Source organism: Phocoena sinus, chromosome 14 (assembly GCF_008692025.1).
Source record: "Phocoena sinus isolate mPhoSin1 chromosome 14, mPhoSin1.pri, whole genome shotgun sequence".
Taxonomy (NCBI): domain Eukaryota; kingdom Metazoa; phylum Chordata; class Mammalia; order Artiodactyla; family Phocoenidae; genus Phocoena; species Phocoena sinus.
The window spans coordinates 38,822,802-38,845,995 of record NC_045776.1 but is presented as its reverse complement, the minus strand read 5'-3'; the positions used below and the strand labels follow the sequence as shown (position 1 = coordinate 38,845,995).

General features: G+C 46.6%; 1 protein-coding gene across 3 annotated transcripts in view; it reads left to right on the top strand.

Moving 5' to 3' along the window:
* The window catches only part of FHOD3 (formin homology 2 domain containing 3), a 497,328-nt gene that overhangs the window by 180,445 nt on the left and 293,689 nt on the right, over nucleotides 1-23,194 (top strand). The gene's annotated exons all lie outside the window — the stretch shown is intronic.

Genomic DNA, 23,194 nt, shown 5'->3' with positions numbered 1-23,194 from the left:
TATGGACGAAGCACAGGATGAGGGTTTTGTCAGAAAAATACTCATTGTTAGTTGGGAAAGCAAGAATGGCACACAGCACAACCGCCATGCAGGGTCAAAATTCAGTGGTGAATTGGGTGATACAAAGTGATGTGAGGTGAGACTTCAAAGGGGAGAAAGAGCAGTAGTGGAGCTGTGGGTGAGGATGGATTTCACAGCAGGTCTGTAGAGTCTGGTGACAGGAGAAAAATGGGCTCGAGAAGAAGGGGAGGAAGGAGGGTGGAGCGTGGGGTGTGCATGAGGGAGGTCAGATCCGTCCTCTCAGTTGAGGTGGAGAAGGAGGGTGGGTGGTGAGGGAGGAGTGGCCCCACGAGAGATGGGTTCCTAAGGCTAGACAGAATGTCAAAGATGCACAAAGCCAGACACTGGTTAAAGTGGCGAGGGCAGATTTAATCAGTAATACACTGTCGTAATAGGGAGAAGAGGCCAGCATGAACTGAACCCAACCTTTTTTTTTTTTTGCGGTATGCGGGCCTCTCACTGTTGTGTGGCCTCTCCCATTGCGGAGCACAGGCTCCGGACGTGCAGGCCCAGCGGCCATGGCTTACGGGCCCAGCCGCTCCGCGGCATGCAGGATCCTCCCAGAGCGGGGCACGAACCCGTGACCCCTTCATCGGCAGGCGGACTCTCAACCACTGCGCCGCCAGGGAAGCCCTGAACCCAACTTTGATTTGTAGGGAGGTGACTGGGCTGTTTAAGGAGAGTAAGGGGCTAGGGAGGGGCTGAGGCAGGCTCTGTCGAGTGAGGGAGGTGAAACATTACAAAAAGTGAGAAGGGAGGTTGGTCCATGTGAAATCCATCTGGGGAATTCCCTGGTGGTCCAGTGGTTAGGACTTGACACTTTCACTGCCGAGGGCCTGGGGTTCAATCCCTGCTCGGGGAACTTAGATCCTGCAAGCTGTGCAGGGTGGCCAAGAAAACAAAACAAAAACGAAAAGCAAAAACAAACTGGCGCTTATTCAGCTTAGGTTCCTGCCCTCCCACAGAGGCTGGAGACGCAGCGGGCGGGGGGTGCGGGGCTATCGGCTATCTTCAGGTGTTAGCTGGAACAAACAGTAAGTTCTTTCGGCAGCCTTGAGTTTTCTCAGGTCGGCACTTTAAGTGGGGTATGAGTCATCCTAGGGATGTAGCCTTGAGCTGTTAGAAACTATGTTAGTGTTTGTTCAAGTCTTTATAGGCCAAGGTTAAGGCCTGGCCAGGAAGAGGGCTCAGAGGAGCCTGGCTTAGAGTTCAGTAAGGCGAGAATCTTCGTCAGGAGACATTTGCTTTGAGGCAGGAAATGGAGTTAATGATAGTTTTCAAAGTGGGAATAACTTGGTGAAACGGATAGTAAAGGAGATTAGATTGGCTTTGAATATTAATCACTTTTCACTGAATCTTAGGGCCACAAATGGCCAAAGAGAGCATTTAACTTTATTTACTGAGGAGGTAACTGGGATCTAAGAGATCACGTGATTTTTGTCTTGTGACATGAAAGTAGTCAAAATGTGTGTTTGTTCCCAGTCCTGTGTGTGTGTTGCATACCAGGAACGTACTAGGTACTGTGCTAGTTATTGTGGGAGATGCAAACATCTGTCCTAATCCCTGGGAGCCCCGACATGTTCACAGTCCAGTGGAAAGGCACACACGTGTGGAGAGTCGGCAGCACACTTAGAGACGATGGGCTCACATGGCAGGAAGTGAGGGCAGAGACAGGACAGTCCCTGGACTGTAACGGTCCAGGAAGACAAAGACCCATGGGATGCCAGAGCTGAACGGACTGCAGGGATGCTCTGGTCCAGCAAACTCACTACATGGATCTTGACACGTGGGCGGGATTTTGACAAACGAGAGAAGGGCAGAGGCTCTGGAAAGGGAGGAGGGAGACCCCGGGATGATGTAGGAGGATGCAGAATCTGTTCCGTGGCAGTGAGTGGGCAGGGGTTGTTGAGCAGAAGGTTCTGGAAGGGGAGTAGTAATTGGTCGCCTGTAAGGCAGGTGTGTTAATGAAAGATATGAAGGTTTTTAATGTGACTTTTCTTGGTCCACCTGTCACCTGTAACGTTGGCAAACTACCTTATTCCAGGCCACTGTTACCTCATTTTTCAATGGATGGAGTGTCTTCTTAACAGATTTCCCTCCTTCCTTTGTCCACTCAACAAATATTTCTCAAGTCCCTTGGATCCCTCCAAATGGTTTTTCGCAGTGAATGTAGTCAGAACGATCTCTCTGAGACGCATTGGATTGTGTCTCTCTTCTCCACCTAAAGCTGCTCGGTGGCTTTCTGTAATATTTATCTTCTCTTCTTCTTAATATCCATTAGTCCTGGCTGTGATACTCCTGATAACCTGCCACCCTTAACTCTCGCTCCTCCCCCAACCCCTCCACTCCTTCAAACTATTGGCTTTGCTCCTTTGATCTTCTGGACTAGGACTTGAGCTTTTATTCTGTATATGTGTATATATATATATATATATATATATATATTTTTTTTTTTTTTTTTTTTTTTTTGCCGTACGCGGGCCTCTCACTGTTGTGGCCTCTCCCGTTGCGGAGCACAGGCTCTGGACGCGCAGACTCAGCGGCCATGGCTCACGGGCCCAGCCGCTCCACGGCATGTGGGATCTTCCCAGACTGGGGCACGAACCCGTGTCCCCTGCATCGGCAGGTGGACTCTCAACCACTGTGCCACCAGGGAAGCCCTATTCTGTATTTTTTTTTTCTTCTCCAGTAGACATATCAAAGGGAGAATTCTAATTATAGCTTATATTGCATGTATAAAGATCAGGTTTAGTGGACTTTTATCAGCTTCAGATAGTCAATGAAGCTCAAATAATGATGCCAGCATCTTTTGTATCTTTTCATGTCCTGTGCACCACCCACCCCCTCCTTGGTGGCCATTCCTATGTATCTTCATTGTGTTCCATTGTTTGCACATGTTACAGATACAGTGGGTGATCTCTGTTTTACAGAGATGGGAGTGAGCTGTATACATAATATAATCTTCAAGAAAACTAAAGATTATCCCTTAAATAGCAAAATTTTAAAGAAGTTTATCTGATTTTGGTGTAAGTCTAACAGGTACTATACATTTCCTTGGTTATGCCTTTGTTGGTTAAATAAGGAATACTAAACCTACTCACAGTTTGACCCTTTCTTTGTCATTATAATGAACTTCAGGTTCTTTTTGGTCCTTTTTGTCTAGAGAATAGTTTTCCAGATATACTTGTTTCCTCAGTATTTGTTAAGTTTGTACCCACTTGTGTTGGTACTGACATAAAGTTTGTAGCTTCTGAAAATTTCTCACATTTAAGTCTGCTTTCATTTGTCCCGATAACAGCATTTTAAGGAGTATTCAGTTGGTCACATCATAAAAGTTCATTTTCGAAATATATAATTTTTGGAATGTATTTGATGAAAATGAATATTCATTTTTCTTAGACATATATTCCTAATAACTTGTTTTTACTGTGTTGAATGAATATATTAGATATTTCTTTATTTGTAGAAAGTTTAAATCAGGAGGGAATGCCTGTAATCAAAGGCCTGGATGCATAAATATAAAATGCACTACCCCCCCACTTTCCACTCCTGCCTCCCGCTCCGTTGACTGCTGCCCAGTTAGGCAGTGTCCATGCCTCCACTTCCTTCCCCCGACTCTCCCCACAGCTCTTCCCAGCTGTACCTGCAGGGGGTTGGGTCAGAAACAAATTAACCATTCCTAAAACCAGTCATCCAGAAGTGGGCAGAATTAGCTGTTAGAACCATCACATCTAACCAAATTGCTAAAATTTCATAAATAATGAAGAGAAACAAGTATATTCTGCAAGTTGGGTTTAAGCAAGTGGACATTCTGCAAATTGGCCGGCTTCCATGTGGTGGCACCTTGATGGCCCCATGGAAGATGGTTTTCCTCTGAGCCTTGGGCAGTGCTGAGGTCCAGTGGCCAGATGCCTTTTCTTCCCCCGTGCTGCTCCAGATACCCCTAGCTTCCCAAACCATACCTCACTTTATGTACTGCTTCTCACTTGCTGTGTTCAAACATCAGGTCACCCAGCACATGAGAGCCACGGACAAAATTTGATTTAATTCTGTAGAGAAATATTTGCACACACGCATGGAGATGTTCATTATCCAATGTCCATAAAAGAGTTTCCGTAGTGGAAAACTGGGGGGGGGGGGGCGGCTGAAATGTCCACTCAGGACAGTGGATGCAAACTTAAACCCGGTCCTTCTGCTCAAGGAACATACAGCATGGGGCTGTTGCCTATGGCTCCAAAGACATTATCACTGTTGACAAATATTTCAGTAATTCAGAGGCCTTTCCTGCTTATTTATCCTGGAGGTTTTCAGTTTCACTCTCTAGAGTTTTCAGACTCTAGAAAAGTGGGAGAGTGACATTAATCATTTTGTGACCAGATGTTGTGCACAAATAAATCGTAGCAGGCAAGCAGCATTTGGTCCTTAATTTTTATCTTGGTAGCAACCAGGTTCAGTAGAACAGCCCAACTTCAATGTGAGTGAATGACTTGCATTTCATATGCGTTAAGTAGACATTAGTAATGATCTCATTTAAGGATCATCGCAGTGAGTGCCGTGAATTGCCCCCATTTACCTACTCTACTTTTTTCTCTAAGTTGAGGTCCCAGCAGTTTTTCTCTCCTTTATTGAACCCTTCCTCCCTTGTGGCACTAGGAGAGCATTCAGACTACTCTGGAAACTCAAGTCATTTCTAGCTATAGTTTTCTTGTGGTGTACTGGGCTGAAGGCATTGGTAGTCCTTTTGCTTTTGAAGAGCATAATTCCTTTTTTTTTTTCAAAGCTTTTAAAGTGTTATTCAGCTGGTGTTGGAAATAAACCTTAATTTCCTTCAGCTTTTTTCTTTCACTGAAGGAGAAAAGCAACAGGAGTGAAGGAAGAGGGCAGTGGGGGAAAATCATTGTTGCTTTGAGTGTTTGTGCTCTGCATCTCTTTTCTTAGTAAATTGCCTCAGGAATTTCTGCAGTCAGCTCTAATCTGCTCTTGAAAGGCCTTCCTTTGGACCAAGCTCTTCAAGTGAGCCAAAACTCTCTCTAGGACTACAGGGTTTGGGAGGAGACAATGAAAAGAAAGGGAGTATTAACATGTGGCCTTCTATTGAGATTGTGAAATTTCCTTAAGTTGTTGTAAAGGAGGCTGGGAAAAAAGCGGAAAACTCCGCTTTTTTTGGGAGGCAGAGTTTACCACCCTCCTCTCTTCCCTCTCTTTTTTCTTTCGCCCCTTCCCACCCAAGTGGGTTGCAACAGAGAGCTTTTTACATGTTTCTGAAAACAGGGGCATTTGCATTCTACTGGTACCATGGACAGATACCAAACATATTTTTGTCTTGGTATTTTGAATTAGCATCTCACCTCAAAATAAACATAAAATGTAAATGATAAAAATTTGACTTTTATCAGGTTATTATTGCTTCCAAAGTCAGTTAGACATGGGAGTTTTGAAAATAGGTTGAACACAATTATTATATAAATCACCAAAGACAAAGGTATTTTTATCTGATGGCTGGCGTTTTTAAACGGCGTTCCTTCCCCTCCTATCCACTAAGGAAAAAGTCCTTATGCTACCAAATCAGAGGCAGTGTTTCTGGATCTGCGACTTCTGCCATTAATTTAGCTGAAAGTGAGAACAAATTAATTCATGTTTCCTTAATTCCAAACAAGGATGTGAAGCAAGCCTGTGACTATTTTATGCCCAGACCTGGGTTGGAGTCTTAAGGAATTAGGCAGAAGGTGGGTGGGTGTGTGTGACACTTAATCTGTCTTAAAGATCCTGAAAGTTATTCCTAGCTCTTGGAAATTATGAAAAAGAATGGGGTGGAAAAGGAGTTCAAACACTCTATTCATAGGATAAGAGGAAAAGGAGGGAGGGAGGGAACCGACTTTCATTCACTTCACAGAAATGTACTCTGTACCTGTTATGTGCCAGTTACTGTTGAAGGTCCTGGGCTACCGTAATGCGTAAAGCAGACAAAAATCCCTGCTCCTGTGGACCTTCCATTGCAGTGGGGTGGGGAGAGACAGACGGTAAACAAGGTAAATACATAAATATAGAGTGTGACAGTGATCAAGGCTGTGAGAAGAAAAACAGGCATGTGGTTCTGAAATGTGTGTATTTGAGTGCATGTCGGAGATTTAAAAATAGGGAGCCGGGGGAGATCTCACCCAGAAGGGGAAGATTTCATGAGATGGGAGACATGTAAGGGGGAAGCAGGGTGAGCAGGTAGGAGGCCACCGCACGACCCAGGTGAGGGATGACTGCTTTAGGCCAGAGGTGTAGCAGGTCAGTGGTAAGAAAGGTTGGATGTGGAATTCCTTGCCAAATGAGATCAGGGGTATAGGAGAGAGAAACAGGAAGCCTGGCTTCAGGGTTCTAGCCCGAGCATCTGATGCAGACCCCATGGTCCCTCTGCTGTGACCTCTGAGGCTGTCACCTAAGATTTTCAGTTTGTGCTGTATTCTACTTTGTGTAATTGTTTCCACACTAGGTTATCAACTCCCTAAGAGCCAACCTAGTTACTTTCTGTCTTTCTTCACACCTCAAAGAGTCCAGTAAATGTTTGTTGACTTGAACTGAATTGACTAGTCCAAGATGAGCACTTTAGAGACACAGAACATTGTCGAATACCTACCAGGCATAGAATGCATGGCTCATCTGAGGTCAAAATGATAGCCATGGGCCACGATGAGCTCTTCTCTGGGACAACCAGATGCGCTCATGAACTCAGAACACCAGGAGGAGAGGTGGGGCCTCCTTCATATGCGGCCCCTCAGGCTTCTCCTCCAGAGACACCGGAATGTCCTGCTTTGGGAGGGGGGGACTGGAAGAATTTGGGATTTTGCCGGGTGGTGTGTCCTCTGGTTGGAGGGCCAGTCACTGAAAATGACCCAGTGTTTTTTAGTGTGTCCCGAACCCAGGATAAGCCAGCAGGGCAGTGCGGTTGCTGGAGGCGCAGGGGCGGTCCAGTGTCAGTGTCCCTGAGCCGAGGGGTTGAGGAGAGGCGTCAGTCACATCACACCTGCCCTCTCCTCTCCCTACCCTGTCATTTTTTGTGTGTTTTGCTCTGGTTTATTTGTTGAATGTGAGAATCACGTATGTGTCAGAGGAGTCCACTCTCCACTGGCCCGTCTTGTTTCATTCCCAGGTGGAAAAGGTTATAATTCATGCTAGTAAAATACCTCCCCAAGTATTTTCACAGGAGCAGGTGCGTTCTATGTTGCTCCCATTTTCCGATGAAGGGCTGGCTCAGAGGTTGTCCACGGGTAAAGGGTGGGGTGCCTTTCTTAGTGACATATCTTGAATACCGTACACTTCACCACTGAAGTATTGTATCATCTGTGATGCTGGTTACTGTGCTTTGAGGAGCAGGTCTAGCGGGATTAGAGCCCCCTGTGGTAGCCACCCTCGGTGTGGACCCCTTCAAATTGTAACTGGTCATCCCTGGTGGTAGGGGTGGGGACTCTCCTAGCAATTCAGGTGTTAACCTGACCCCCAAGGTCCGTGCTTCTCCCAGTGTGGTCCTGGGCCCTGGGAGTTTGGTCGAAACACAGAATCTCAGGCCTACCCCAGATGGACTGAATCCACGTCTGCACTGTGCAAGCTCCCCAGGTGATATCTATGCACATTCAAGCATGAGAAGATTAAGGGTACCAAGCATCAGCTGGTCTGTTTTAAAGTAAATCACCTCACGTCACGTGACAGCCCCACCTGTGGCTAGTTCTCCATCAGGAAGGCTGCTCTCCTACAGGCAACCGCGCCTCTCATCGCTTCCCTTTTGTTGCTGATTCCTTGAAACTTTTTTCTCTTCGCTTGTCTCATTCCTTCAACATATGCCTCAGAAAATGTGCAGCCCGAGTTTCTGATGATTTGCTCTGCAACTGAAGGTAGGCATGGGGCATGGCCCACTCTGTGTCCCTCACATGCCATGTATGGGCCTGGACAGGGAAGAGTTGCTTTTTAAATTCTGACTTGACTCATGGAGCTGCTAAAAGTGCTTCCCCGACTTAAGGCTGACTTGGCTTCTGTATCCTCTAAATACAGGTATGAACGGGTGGAATGAGGCTAAAATCGTCTTAGGTCTCAATGAGAATATGAAAAAACAGGCCTCATAATTTTCAGACTAGGAGAAAAATGAAACAAATCCCTGCTTCCTTGCAAGGCAAAGCAACAGTTTGGGCGATTGGTTTTGTTCTAATGGCACCTTTGTCTGCAGTCAGTGTTTGAGGGAGCCTCTAAGTGTGGTATAATGACGGGTATTCATGTCTCTTTCCTGAGGAAAGAGCTCCAGCCCCTCAGGGGGTGTGGTGAAGTCTGGGGCCCTGCTGTCCGACCACAAAGATTACTGAGGACATTTTCCATGCCTGTGGCTCTGGTCTGTGTGGAGTCGGGGCAGAGCCCAAGGGAGACCGCAGAGAGGGCACCGAAGAAAGCCACCCCTGCCTGCTTCCCATTCCTGGTTCTGTCGCCACCCACCCTCCCAGCCTTGCACCTGGCATTGCCACCCGGATAATGGTTCAGACAGAGGGTGTGGCTGAGCCCCGTACCCCATTATCCCATTTTTTACTCCTGGAAATACTGTCTGCCCTTGGGAACGGAAGGGGGCCGCCATCTGCGTCTAGGGGTGAGTGTGTATGGAGCCTGGACATTAGGGCCGGGTGGGTGGTAGATTGCCAGAAGCCACAGAGACCGTCACCTCTTGCAAAGGTACTTTAAGCCCCCCTTCCCTTCCCCACTCCCACGCCCTGACTATTGTCATGTACAGTCAGAAGTTGACTCACTTTCCCTGCCTGAAATAATCCAACCCGTGTTAGGCCTGCCCTGAGTCACGGGGACTTGACGACTGCATTGTGGTGTTGGGAGGGCATGCCCTTCTGCTTGCCTTTCCCTTCAGTGGCCTGTGATTGTGACTCTTTCTTTTAAAGGCTGCCTTGGCTCAGAGCCCAGTGTGAATGGGTGGTGGAGTCACTGAGGGTGAGCGCCCGACCGTAGTCTCCTCTCCGCTGCTCCTTGAAGATCCAGGGCTCCCCAGTGCTCTCCCTTTGAATGGCACCAGGTGAATCAGGTGGGCCCCTGCTTGGAGCTGTTCCTCCGGAGGCCGAGGCCCTGGAGGGGCAAGGAGGTCAGGGTCAGTGTCAGCCTGATCCAGGAAGCGGGCCTTACAGGCTGAGGAGCTGTGGGTCGGGGGAGAGCACAGCTGGAGCACTTTCACGGGCTGACTCACGGCACCGCCGTGGCAGGTCACCGTGCACACTGAGTGAGCCTGGGACAGCAGGAGCCTGGTACATACATAGCGACATAGTGTTGGTTGAGTGAATACCAGAAAACCCTTGCTCAGCCAGCCTGCCGCGAGCATGATGGTGATTGGTTCAGGACTCAGCCTGTGTCTAACCCAGAGAAACGGAACGGTGCTGCCCATTCATGGCTCCTCCCCTTGGCATCACAGGACTGCAAAGCTTCCCCAGTGACACCAGGCTCTGTCACTTCCTGGGGTCTCTCACACCTGGCCCCTCAGCCTGGAAAGCTGTGCCTGCCTTTACTCACCTGAATAACTGACTCATTTTCACAGAGTTTACCTGGACTGAACCTGTATACCCGTGGGTCTCTCTCTCCCCTTAGACTCCAAGTTCCTCACGGGGGCGCTGTGTAGTGTTCATCTTTGAGGCTAGGACGCAGTGCCCACCCCCCACCTGCCGAAGTGACTCCCTGTGAGTGGCTCAGAGTCACAAGCCCCCCTCTCTATATGGTTCACTGTACAGCTCCTTTATTCCGTGGGAGAAGTTACACCTAGGCCGCTAGCTGATTTAATTAGAAAATGCCTACTGATTAAGTATCAGGTCTAGAAATACTGATTCCACTGAGCCGCCCAACCCTATTTGGTCTGGCCCTCTTCTCTGTGATGGAGTCTGCCGGCAGCTGCATCCACGTTGTTTCCCAACTACGTTCTCCAGTACGTTGGACGCGCCTAGGCGTTACCGCCAAGGGGACGAGCAGTCACACTTGGCTCCTTTCGAGTTTTCACTACGACTACTTGCCGCAGATGTCAGGCACCCTCGGCCCAGCCGTCCTGGGCACAGGACCTTGGCACGGCCTAGAAATAAACCCAGACGGAGTGTCAGGAGGTCAGGGAGGATTGGGAGGCAGCTTGTCCTTTTGATGTGTAGAAACTTTCAGTTCAGACGTGCGTCTGCTCGATGACGTAACCGATACTTAAGGTTTGCTGCACTTAATTGTAAAAATGCAACACGACATTCTTTTACTGTGGTCCCCCCTCCCCCTTGGTCAGTGAATAAACTCTATTCAAAACAGTTGTTTTAAAGACCCTTTCCTTTGCTGCAGTTCGGTTTGCGTTCTGTGATGCTCTCCGTAGATTAATGGCTGTTTCCATCTTGAAGAATCTTTAAAGGAAGAGCCTGGCCCCATGGGGTGGGTCAGGTGAACTACTGAGTTTTGCCATCTCTGTTTGGTGACATGATTGATGCCAGACTGTTCCCTTTTGACCCCAGCTAATGATCCTTATCTTCTCTCCAAGGATTAGACATTCACTTCTTTTTTTCAGAGTGTTTAGGGCAGGGGTGGTGAACATTTTTCCTGTCAAAAGCCATCGACCCCGGGAAGGAAGAGACCATCTCTTTGCAGGAGTGATGGTGCCTTGGAGAGGCACCCCTGGGGCCCAGCCTGGGTCGTCTGAGCTCAGGCGACCTTCTCAGCGCAGTAAGAAGGACCTGACAGATGACAGGAGGTGCCTTGGCAGCCCAGAGTGAAAGGACTGACTAAGTCACTCTGTGGAGGGTCTTGGGTATGTTTTAGAAATATCATTGAAGCCTTTGGGGCTGGCGAGAGAAGGAAAAGTAATCTTTACTGAGCGCTAAAGTGTGCCAGGTGCTTTGCCAACGTTATTGCGTTCTTTATCACATTGCTTTAGAATGTTGGAATGTGTGTTTTTTAATCCTGTTTTACTGATAAGAAAACCAAGGCACAGAGAGGAATGTCTTCCGAAATGCAAACATCGATTTAGTAGTCTGGATGGCAGTAGAGTGGTGCGGAAGCCATGTGTAAACCAGAGCAGTGCATGGTGCAGCCTGGAGAGGGCCTTGCCAGCTGGGAGTGCAGGAGAGGGCAGGGGAAGTGGGCACGAGAGGAGGTTGGGGGACACTGCTGGTAGGTTCTGTGAGCTGAGCCTGGGAATAACAGGGTGCTTCACTGAGACCAAGACTGGGACAGTCCTGGCTGCAGTCAGTGCCTGGGTAAGAGGTTGAGTAGTTTCGATGTGTGTCCTCTGGGGCTGCTTGGGGTTGTGGTATGTGGTTTTGGGCCACTGTGCTGGGATGGTTCTCTTCTCCTAAATTTTTTCCTCCTGAGAGTAAAGCCAAGTTGGGCCTCATACCCGATAGAGAGGAATGGTCTCCTGTGGACACCGCCAAGGACTCTGGATGCTTCCAGAAGCACAGAGAGAAAATGGGCTTGTTTGACCGGGGAAACCTCTCTTCCCTTTGTGCCCTGCCAGTGGGGGGTGAGAAGTGCCTAGCTGCAGTCAGTGACTGCCGCTGTGCTGTGGCCATTTCAGGGGCAAAACACCCCACATTCAAGCAAAACCACTTGGCAGTGCAGTTTCTCTGTGGTTGTTGGAGCTAGGAAGAGAAATATATTGTCATTTTGGGAAAAAACACAAACAAAACACATACATCTAAACGTTTCAACTTAATTCTAAAATAAAGGGAATGATAAACCCTATAAATAAAGTAACTGTTTTGAGGTTCTCCAGGTTCCTAATTTGAGAAGAGAGCAAAGGAAGAAGGGAATGTAGAAGGAGAGAAGGAGAGGGGAAGGCAGGAGGGCAGGGGCCAAGCCACGGCAGGAGAGAGAGACAGGCCTATAGATGGAGGGAGGGGAGGAGTTCTGGAGTGAAAGGTCTCCATCACCTGTTTTTCACACCAGGGTGTTTCTGCTGCTTTCAGATGCTAATGATCGGATTACCCTGGGTCAGCAGACTTTTCAGCGGGTGGTGTCAATGTGCAGACCCTCTGGGCCCCTGCACAGGGTCCTGCGGCTGGCTGGCAAGTGATCGAAGAGCTGGATGGTCTCTAAGGACCCTTTTCTAGCTACCATTCTTTGATCCTGGGGAAAAATGAAGGCGTGTTTTAAACAGAATTCCAATTCATTAAGTGACCTGCACTAGCTGACCCCGGCCTTTTTGCCTCTGAGAAGAGACACTTTTGTTAAAGCAGAGATGGGAGCAGACGGAAGTACCCTTGCGCCCTTCGCTGGGGCCCAAAGCTAGCTGGTGCCCTAAGTTCAGAGGGAAAAATCGTTTCCTACTCTTGCCAAAAACTCAGCCTCTGTGCTCCGGTGCCGAATCAAATCTTGGAGACAGAGTTTTGGATGAAGTAGAAAAGAATAGCTTTATTGCTTTGCCAGGCAAAGGGGGACACAGCGGGCTCGTGCCCCTGAAAAACTGTGTCCCCAACCCAGAAGGATTTGGTGAGGAGTTTTATAGCAATGGTTCAAGGCTGGGGTTGCTGATAAGGTTAGGGTGTGTGCCTGCACTCCTTTAATCTGGCCTCAGGTGGTCTTCTCTGGAATGAAGAATTCTAACACTTCCATTTGTTGGGGGTTTTAATTCTGTGAAGAGCTCAAACATATTGTTATGTGTATCTCTTGAGGCGGAACCAGGACCCTGCCCCAAGGCTGCACTATTGTTTCTTGGCTGTGCCTCCCTTGTCTCTGCATCCACTCCCTTCTCTGATTAGCAACTCTTCGTATCTGCCCTTTGGAACTCAGGGAATGTCATGGAGGCTGGAGTCTATTCCCTACAAACAAGAAATGGGGGACAGAAAGGCTTCCGTGCCCAGGAGTCCCATAGGGTCCCACTCAGTTTCACCACAAAGGGATTCAGAACCGGAGGTCCATGGCTCTGCCTGGGCTGCCTTCCTCAGTGAAGATGAGAAGGGTGGTTCCCAAGGTCACAGGCAGAAAGAACATGGAGCTGGGTGGGGCTCGGCAGGGTGGTGATGCCAGGCCAGCAACCATGCACGTAATTGCATAATTTCAAGTCTGGTGCAGCTTTTTCGTCGACGGCTCCTTGGACGCTGCTCGCCACTTGCAGGGGGGCCTCTCGTGTTCCTCTCTAGCACAGCGCCTGCGTCCCCACTGTCTGCTGTTGACACGTCATCTCCGCTGACTGCAAGCTTCATGAAGCCGGGTCGTGCCTTGTGCGTCTCTCTTATTCCCCTGCCTGGCACGGCCCTTGGAGCACAATAAGTGGCCAGTGATTGTTTGAAGGAAGGGGAAAGCCTGTTGAGGGCTACCAAGAAGCATCCTGGGATGTCTAGGGTCCTAAAAGTTCTCTGTGCCCTGCCCTTCAGAAGTCAGGGAAGGCTACAAACCTGGGCTAAAAATGTATGCACAGATGTGCCTGAATCTCCTCTGTGGACCCTCTTTTAGGGATCCAAGGTCAACAGATCCCTGGCCTTAAGCAGTACAACACTACATCTGTCCATTAGCCATGTATTCCGAGCCCCGGCCCCTTGCCAGATGCTGCCAGGGCCCCAAGGGAAACTGGCATGGATACGAGTTAGTTCTGGAGCGGGGAGATCCACGTAAGCGTGAGTGGAAAGACCAGTAATGCTTTGTGGCAGAATATGTCGAGTCTCAGGCCTGTGGCCACACGTGCACAGAGTGGTTGGGAAAAGCAGTGCCCTTCATAACCTCCAAGCTTGTGGCCTTTCACTTCCTGTAGGCTCGACTTTGGTTACGATTTCTTTTAATAGACACTATTTTTGGGTGGAGCAGTTATAGTTTTACAGAAAAAATTGAGAAGTACAGAGAGTTCCCATGCGACCCTCCAGCCTCCCCCAATTTCCCCCATTATCAATATCTTACATGAATGTGGTACATTGTTATAACTGATGAATAAATATTGCTGCATTTAAAATTTTTTAAAATTTTGTGTTGGAGTATAGTTGATTAACAATGTTGTGTGTTAGTTTCAGCAACACAACAGCAGTTGATGCATTTTTATTAACTGAAGTTCGTAGTTTACATTAAGGTTCATTCTTTGTGTTGTACATTCTATGGGTATGGACAAAAATATGTCATGACATGTAGCCACCATTATTGTGTCACGTAGAATAGTTTCACTGCCCTAAACATCCCCCACGCTCTACCTATTCATTCTTTTCTCTTTCCCTCTGAGTCCCTGGCAACCACTGATCTTTTCATTGTTGCCATGGTTTTGCCTTTCCAGACTGTCATATTGCAGGAATCATACAGTACGCAGCCTTTTCAGATTGGCTTCATTCACTTAGTAACATGCATTTAAGGTTCTGCCACGTCTTTTTGGGCTTGATAGCTCATTTCTTTTTATCAGTGAATAGTATTCCATTGCCTGATGTACCACATTTTGTTAGCCGGTCACCAACTGAAGGACCCTAAGGTTGCTTCCAAGTTTTGGCAATTATGATTGAGAATATGCTTTTCATGTCTTCTTAGGCCCTGTGGCCACAGGGTCATGGCAGAGTGGGGCTGTGTCTTTGGGGGCTGGGCTCATTCACAGAAAGCAAGACTCTAGCATGTTCTTAGGTTGGGCGAACCTGTAAAGCCATAACCAGGCCAGATGTTGGGGGTATTAGGAACGTGGATGGTGAGTGTTCCTCCTAGGTTCTTTTTCCAGCCCCCAGAGTCTACTTGGTCAATTCATTAGTCAATCATTTATTGAGATATTAGATCCTGGGGGTATAGAGGTAAGTTAGTCATGGGCCCTGACATCAAGCTGCTCACAGTTTAGTGAGGGGGGTAGAATTGCAGAAGAATCATTACATGTTGGGAATATTTAAACAAACACTGACTGTGAAAAATTAAGGACAATGGCCGATTTGTAGGGTTAAAAACCACCACCATCATCAGAACTCATTCCAGCCCGCGTGACAAGTGTGACAATATGGGTGAATGCCAGGATTCACAGAGAGGGGCTGGGAAGGCGAAGGAGGGGTCTCCAGGAGGAGGTGACCTGGCACACAGGGAGGGGAGAGATGGAGGAAGCAGGGAAGCCCTATTCCCTGTCGGAGCATGAAGGCTGGAGAGTGAGGCTTCTCCTGACCCTAGATCGTCTCCGTAAGAGTCAAGGATGGCATTCGGCTGTCTCGGGGTCCATTTCAAGGCAGGGGCACTGCTTGCTGACAGTGAACGCCCAAGCTCCTCCAGTGTCCCATCTCTCAGGGAATGTCTCCCCAAACCCCGCCGCCACCAGCCCAGTGGGCCAAGCCTGAAATCTGGGAGTCTTCCACCTGCTTGGTCCCGCAGTCAGCTGTATCCCTAAAGCTCTCTCAAGTCGACCCCTCCTCTCCATCCCCGCTGTTCTCCTCCCGACCTATCGCATCTTGCTGGCATGATTCCAGAGGCCTCTTAACTGGTTTCCTGCTCCTAACTCCCTTCAGTTTATCTGCCTTCGCTCACCGGACTGGCAGTGAAGTTTGTACAACCCTGTCTCCTTGGGTTCCTTCCTGCCTGAGAGACATGAAGCTGAAACTCCAGGGCACAGCAGCTCGGGCCCCGCCCGCGTGAACCCCCCCGGGTATCGTCAGCCTGATGCTCTCCCTGCGCGACCTGCCCGTGTCCTGGCCCCACTGAAGTGTGGTCCACCCTGAACATACTTCGCAGCCGTGCAGGCTGCACAGCTACTCTTCTCTTCCTCGCATTCGCCTTCTGCACAGCACTTCTCACACTGGTGGATTTTCACTCAAGCCTCCGAAGTCTGTTCCATGTCACCGCGTCTGAAGCTCCATCTCCAGCCCCAGCTTCACACGGTTTTCCGCTCCTTCCTCTGCGGCCCCTTAGTGTCGTCGTGTCCTTCTCACGTGACAGTGACATTATCTGGGGACATGTCTGTCCTCCCCAATTGGCCATCAACTCTTGATGCCTGAGAGTGTCTTCATTTCCGTCTGTCACCTAGGGCTTGGCATGCTCCCTGCTTAGTAGATAATCAAGAAAGGATTGTTAGAAGGATGATGTTACACGTATGTAAAGGGTGATTGCACTCTAAGGGAATTTGGGATTAAAGAAGGTCATCTTAAGCAGTGTTGCCTCATCGGGTCTTGGGACCTTCTCATCATTCACATTTAGCCTCTCCACCCTCAGGCTGAGGAGGCTGCCCCTCGGGTAACTGGGGCATCATGCATCCCGATTCACCATCACCACCACTGACACTTGTCACGGTCGGTCCCCCAGAACAGAAGCCGTTGCTTTTATGTGAGTGTTTTCTTCTGAATTTACGTGGTGACAGGAGTGTCATGGTTAGGATGTGAGCAAATGTCAGTGGCCCAGTTGTTTATTTTTATTGTACAAACAGAACATAAGGCCATTTCCATTTCTGCTAGGCATTTTCCGTTACTCTCCTCCACTTCCAAGAGCCTGTAGTCCCAGTGCTGGAGCCAGCGATGATGTCGCTTCTCTGGCCTCGATTCCTCCTCCTGTGAAATGACGATGTTGGATTAGATCAAGGATTCTTACCTCTTGGTCCATAGAATTTCCTGAAGGCCCATAGGGAGCTTCTGGGTACCCATACTCTCTGAAACTATTAACATTTTGTGTGTCTGAACATCTTTTTGTGACTTGTGTGTGATTTTCAAAGAGTGTGACTCCAATCACCGGAAAAAATGGCTTCCAAAATCTGACCCAGCAGTTTTTTTCACTGAAAAATAGTTTCTACTGTGCCACTTTTTTTTTCTTTAAAATATCAACTTGTTATACTGAGTAAGTTTCAGGTTGAAATGGGTTGTACTTCCCAGTCATCAGTGTATCATGTGGCACATTAGAATTCATGGGAAGAATTTCCAGAGTTGAATTCTTTTGACTCACTCAGTGTTGACAGTAACTTGGGCTGTGGGCTCCTGGCTGGGGAGAGAAGCATAACCCAAGCTCGGCCACCCACCTTCAGGTTGTCTTTTGTCACATTTTACCAGTTCTAAGTGGGGAGTCTGAAGAGCAAATGTCACAGCTACATCCAGGCAAAGCAGGAGCTCATTTCTCATTGCTGCATCTGAAAAACCATGCTGGTTGCATCCTCTGTAGCTGGGGCGAACAGATTTTTAAATGTAGGCATGGCATTTAGCTGATGAATAAATCTCTACGTGTGAAGTCTTTTGTAGTAGCCCAAGGGTAGGAGGAAAGTTATTGTCTCCTCGTGCAGAAGAGGGATCCCTGTGTCTTGGTCCCAGTTCCCCATGGAGTGCTTGGTTACTGAGTTTGCCTCTTGGTGAGGAAAGGGTGTGCTGTAATTATTAAAGTCAGTGACTTTTACGGACCTGAAAGCATGATATTCTAGATGCATCTTTCACTAGCCCACTTCCCCAGACACACCCACAGATGCCTTTGGTTCTTCCCCTCCACATTCTTTCACCGATGTAAGTTGGTTCGTTTTTTTCACTGGTGCCTTCTCATGTTCTGGTCTTTCTTTCCCCTCACACTGAGGTTTTCTTCATTGTGCCCTTGGCTGAGCAGGAAGCATGGGACCTCTGTGGTTGTGCTTTTCAGCACTGAGATTTTTGAGCCATGCAGGTTTCCTTCCCAAAGACAGAGCAGGAATGGTCTCTGATGGCCTTTATTTAATTTGCCCTCAACTCCTTGTTATTATAAGCTAGTTTAGCATGTAACACACTAATTACATCTCTTAAAGGAACATATTTCATTTTAAATGGCAAGAAGTGTGGAGAGAAAAGATGGGAGGGCTTATGAAGACTTAAACAATGTTCTGATTACACCTCCTTTCCCCACCACCTGCAGGCTCCCAACTGCCCTTTACTCAAAGGCGAATGCCTGCACCCCAGGCAGATTCAGCCTGGAAGGGTGGGGAGAATGAATGTGCACGTTCATTTACTGGCCAAGCACACTCTGTGTGCTTGACCTAAAAATAATGAATGTTTAATTGCCCCCACCTACAGCTTCTCCCCAGCTGCTGGGACCAGCGCTACCTCTTCCATGGGACCTTCTGCAGCCTGAGCTCTCCTGAGCTACGGGCCACCCCGGGCTGTGCTGGTGGGAGGGGACTTCTTTGCACACTTCCGACCTGGCAGTGTCAAAGCTTCGGGAGAATGGCAAACCTTTGGGAATCCAACCTGATCCCAGCCTTACATTTTATATATGAAGCTTCTGCTTTGAGTTTGACTGTGCTCTTTTGATGTTTGCCGAGAAGCGTCCCACATTTCACTACTTAGTCCCCCAGGCACCTTTTTCCCTGATGCTCCGACTTGGGACTCTCAAGCCAGGTCTTGGTGGCAAGAACCATCTTTTTCCTTACATGCCCCACCCCCACCCCCCGGGAGGGCCTGCACCTCATCAACGTGCATTCACGACTGAGGTGTTCAAGGAGAAGGGAGCACCTCTGAGCTCCTGGGAGAAGTGTGGAGTTCGCATACAGGTGGAGCCTCTGGAGCTGCCCTCTTGCTGACTTAGGCTGGGCTCCACGTCCCTCCCTGTGTTCAGCAGTTGAGGTCTTTTTTTCTTTTGCATTGCCTGATTTTCAGGCAATGTGCACACATAGAATTCCCTCCCTTGGGACTTGGGACCCATGAGGACAGTTCACACAGTGTATTGGGTATAGTAGGAGGATCAGAGGAACTCCAAGCTCTGCTCCACCATCCACGGGCTGAAGCCAAGGGTGCATCTACACCTGTATACACAGACTCAGAGACACACACGCGAGCCCCACGTAGAGAGAGGAGAGCCTGCAGACACTGGTGGCAGACCAAGGGCACGCCAAGGTTATCAATCCTACTCACTGAGGAAGCCTTGGATTCGCTATGTAACCCAGGACTGAGAATCACACCCGAATAGACAGACTACTTCTAAAGGCGTGATTGATGTTCTGTTGGACATGCATCCAGGAGAGACATCAAGCACACCCTTGGGAAGCTGGCAGGCCATCCTCTGTTCCTAGGTGAGCCCTTCACACTCTAGTCTAAGATGAAGAGGAAGCCAGCACAGCCATGGTGAGTCTGACTTTCTGTATGGTGAGGCCTGGATGAGATGTAAATGGAACACCCAATTCCTTGAACTCAGAGGGTCCCCCAGCAGTTAAAGCTCCAGACCACACCACCCACAGCATGGCTAGCCCAGCAGCAAGGAAGCCAGGACCTGGGCTGTGGGAAGTAGTACCTCTTCTTTGGCCTGTGTAGGCTCCTCTTATTGAAGGGCCGTCAGCAGTCTTTGGTTTGGGTGTGGTATCTGACATGGTAAATCACCTGCTGGCTGCTCTTCTACCAGCAGGAATGGTACCTCTCATAAAATGACAAATTATATGTCATTTACAAACATCCTTGATCCCTAATCCTTCCTAACCTCTGGGTAAACCAGTGGTGTCTCCTAAGACGTATATCAAGTATCAACAGAACAAGTCAGGTAGGGCATGGAGGCTTTTGGGTACCCTATGTTTTTAAGATAGGTGGTAATTTTGAGTTTTTTTTTTTTTTTTTTTTTTTTTGAGGTATGCGGGCCTCTCACTGTTGTGGCCCCTCCCGTTGCGGGGCCCAGCCGCTCCGCGGCATGTAGGATCTTCCCGGACCGGGGCACGGACCCGTGTCCCCTGCATCGGCAGGCGAACTCTCAACCACTGCGCCACCAGGGAAGCACTTGAATTTTAATTAAGCATTGTGATTTCATTTTATACCACGATGTTGGTTCTTTTTAGAGAGGTAATATCAGTTGCCTTTTCCAAAAAAAATCAGTACTCTAGAGTAATATTTCTTTGAGTGAGTATTTGGTCATTTAAATTTCAACCAAAATGGTGACAATTCCAGTATTGTTCTCATATAATATGGGGACCAACTCATGACATTTATTAAAATGTTTATCGCACAGAAAATGGAAAGGTTTGCAGTACTTTGGGAGAGGGTATCTATGGCCATAAAAATGAACTTTTGCTGTCAATCACTTTTATGAAAGGTTAAAAAAAAAAAGCTACTATTTTAACAGATGCCAGATGGAAGGATTTCTGATTTAGACCTCACTTAGTGCTTTATAGCTTAAAAACGAAGTATTTTAAAGGACATTTCAGCCAAAATATGTAATATTCTTATATAGGTTAGGTGATTTTTTGAGCTTTGATATTAAAAAAACAAAACTACATTAAAATTCATAACTTGCTCTCTGAAGTGGTAGTGATAATTTTCTCACTTTAAAGAAAGAATTATTTGGAAACCATACTATTTTTTAATTCAGCTTTGTTTGAAATACACGATTATTTAAATAAAATGTAAAATTAATTAAAAAAAATTAAAGACAATTGGGATGAAAAGTACTCCTTGAATAGAAATTGTTGTTTGTTTTAATTAAGACACCTGGCAAAAAACGGAGGGGGAGAGACTTTTGGCACCACTCAAAGATATCTTTGGCATTTGTACAAGGATGTTTCTCATCAAAGGGTGAGGCCTCCCTGAGGTCTTCTGTTCTAGTGCCACAGAGGGGTCATTTGTGATGTCCTAGAGGTTAAAAATACAGAGAATGCATACCAATTAAAAGATAGATTGGATGAAAACAAGTTGCAACTGTACCTACATGAAACTCTATATAGACAGGTTAGAAATAGAAGGATGTAAAAAGATACACCATGCAAACACTAACCAAACACTGACTAACTGTGTAAGTATTAGAAAAGTAGACTTTAAAAAGGAATATTGCCAGGGATGAAGAGAGACATTACAAATGATAAAAGGTCACTTAACCTAAAAGCCATAGCCATCCTAATTGTGAGTGTACCTAACAACTGACCTTCAAAGGACCAAAAGCAAAAACTCATAAAGCTGAAGGAAGGAATAGACACATTCAGTATAATAGAGATTTCAATACTGCTCTCATAGTAAAATATAGAACAGATAAACAGAAACTTGGTAAGAGAAGAAGACCTGAACAGCACTATCATTCAACTGGACCTAGTGAATTTTTACGGAACGGTTCAGCCGATAACAGCAGAATACACAATTCTTTTCATGTGTACACGAGGCAGTCATCAAGATAAACCGTATTCTGGGCCATAAAATAAACCTTAATAAGTTTAAAATAATGGATATCATACAAAGTCTGTGTTCTCACCATACAGAAATTAAACTGGAAATTGGTGACAGAAAGATATTTGGAAAATCCTCAAATATTTGGAAGCTAAGCAGTATACTTCTAAATAAACCAGAGGTTAACAACAACGACAAAAACCCCCACAGGATTAAGTTATTCCCTTTTGAAATGAAAGAAATGTTCAAGATTCATTCAATTTTGAATTCGATGAAAATAAAAACAATATATGTAAATTTGTAGAATGAAGCTGAAGTAGTGTTTAGAGAGAAATTTTTAGCATCAAATACTTATATTTGATAAGAAGAAAGGTCTCACATTAGTTGTTAAGTTTTTACCGTCAGAAACTAGAAAACAAGAGCAAATTAAGCCAAATGCAATCAATGAAATGGAAATCAGAAAAGCAATGAAAAAAGGAATGAAATCAAAGCCTGATTCTTTGAAAAGATCAATAAAATTTATACATCTTTAGCCTGACTGACCAAGCATAATGGAGAAAAGACAGATTACCAATATCAAGGTTAAAAGAGAGGAGGTTGCTATAGTCAATAAAAGGATAAGGGACTATTATGAACAACTTTATGTCCATATATTTAGCAATTTAGATGAAATGGATAAATTTCTTTTTTAAAAAATAAATTTATTTATTTGTTTTTGGCTTCGTTGTGTCTTCATTGCTGCGCGTGGGCTTTTTCTAGTTGCGGCGAGCAGAGGCTACTCTTCATTGTGGTGCGTGGGCTTCTCATTGCGGTGGCTTCTCTTATTGTGGAGCACAGGCTCTAGGAGTGTGGGCTTCAGTAGTTGTGGCACACGGGCTCAGTAGTTGTGGCTCGCGGACTCTAGAGCTCAGGCTCAGTAGTTGTGGTGCATGGGCTTAGTTGCTCCATGGCATGTGGGATCTTCCTGGACCAGGGATCAAACCCGTATCCCCTGCATTGGCAGGCAGATTCTTAACCACTGCGCCACCAGGGAAGTTCGAGAAATTTCTTGAAAGATACAAATTATCAAAGCTCATTCAAGAAGAAATATATAATTAGAATAGCCCTATGTTAATTGAAGAAATTGAATCCATAGTTTAAAAACTTTTATTAAAGAGCACTCAGGTAGCTTCACTGGAGAATTCTGCCAAACATTTAAGGAATAAGTAATACCAAGTTTACACAAACTTTTTCTTAAAGTAGAGGAGGAAGGAGTACTCTCAACTCATGAGGTCAGCATTGCCTCAATGTCAACAACATTACAAGAAACAAAATCTATAGATTAATGTTCCTCATGAATATCGATGTAAAAATCCTCAACAAAAAGTTGTCCTTCTCAGCTGAATTTTTTTCTATTAATACTTAATCCCTATTTGAACCCTCCTACACTGTTGGCGGGAATGTAACTTGGTGCAGTCACTGTGGAGAACCGTATGGAGGTTCCTCAAAAAACTAAAAACAGAGTTGCCATATGATCCAGCAATCCCACTCCTGGGCATGTATCTGGACAAAACTATAATTCAAAAAGATACATGCACCCCTATGTTCATAGCAGCACTGTTTGCAATAATCAATACATGGAAGCAACCTAAGTGTCCATCCACAGATGAATGGATAAAGAAGCTGTGGCACATATATACAATGGGATATTACTAAGCCCTAAAAAAGAGTGAAAAAATGCCTTTGCAGCATCATGGATGGACCTAGAGATTATCATACTAAGCAAAGTAAGTCAGAAGGAGGAAGACAAATACCATATGGTATCACTTATATGTGGAATCTAAAATATGACACAGATGAACTTACCTACAAAACAGATTCACAGATGCAGAGAACAGACTTGTGGTTGCCAAGGGAGAGGGGTGGCGGGGGAGGGTTGGACTGGGAGTTTGAGACTAGCAGTTGCAAACTGCTATATATATATATATATATATATATATATATATAGATAGATAGATAGATAGATAGATAAACAACAAGGTCCTATCGTATAGTACAGGGAGCTATATTCAATGTCCCGTAATAAACCATAATGGAGAAGAATATGAAAAAGAATATATATATGTGTATAACTGAATCACTTTGCTGTACACCAGAAACTAGCATAA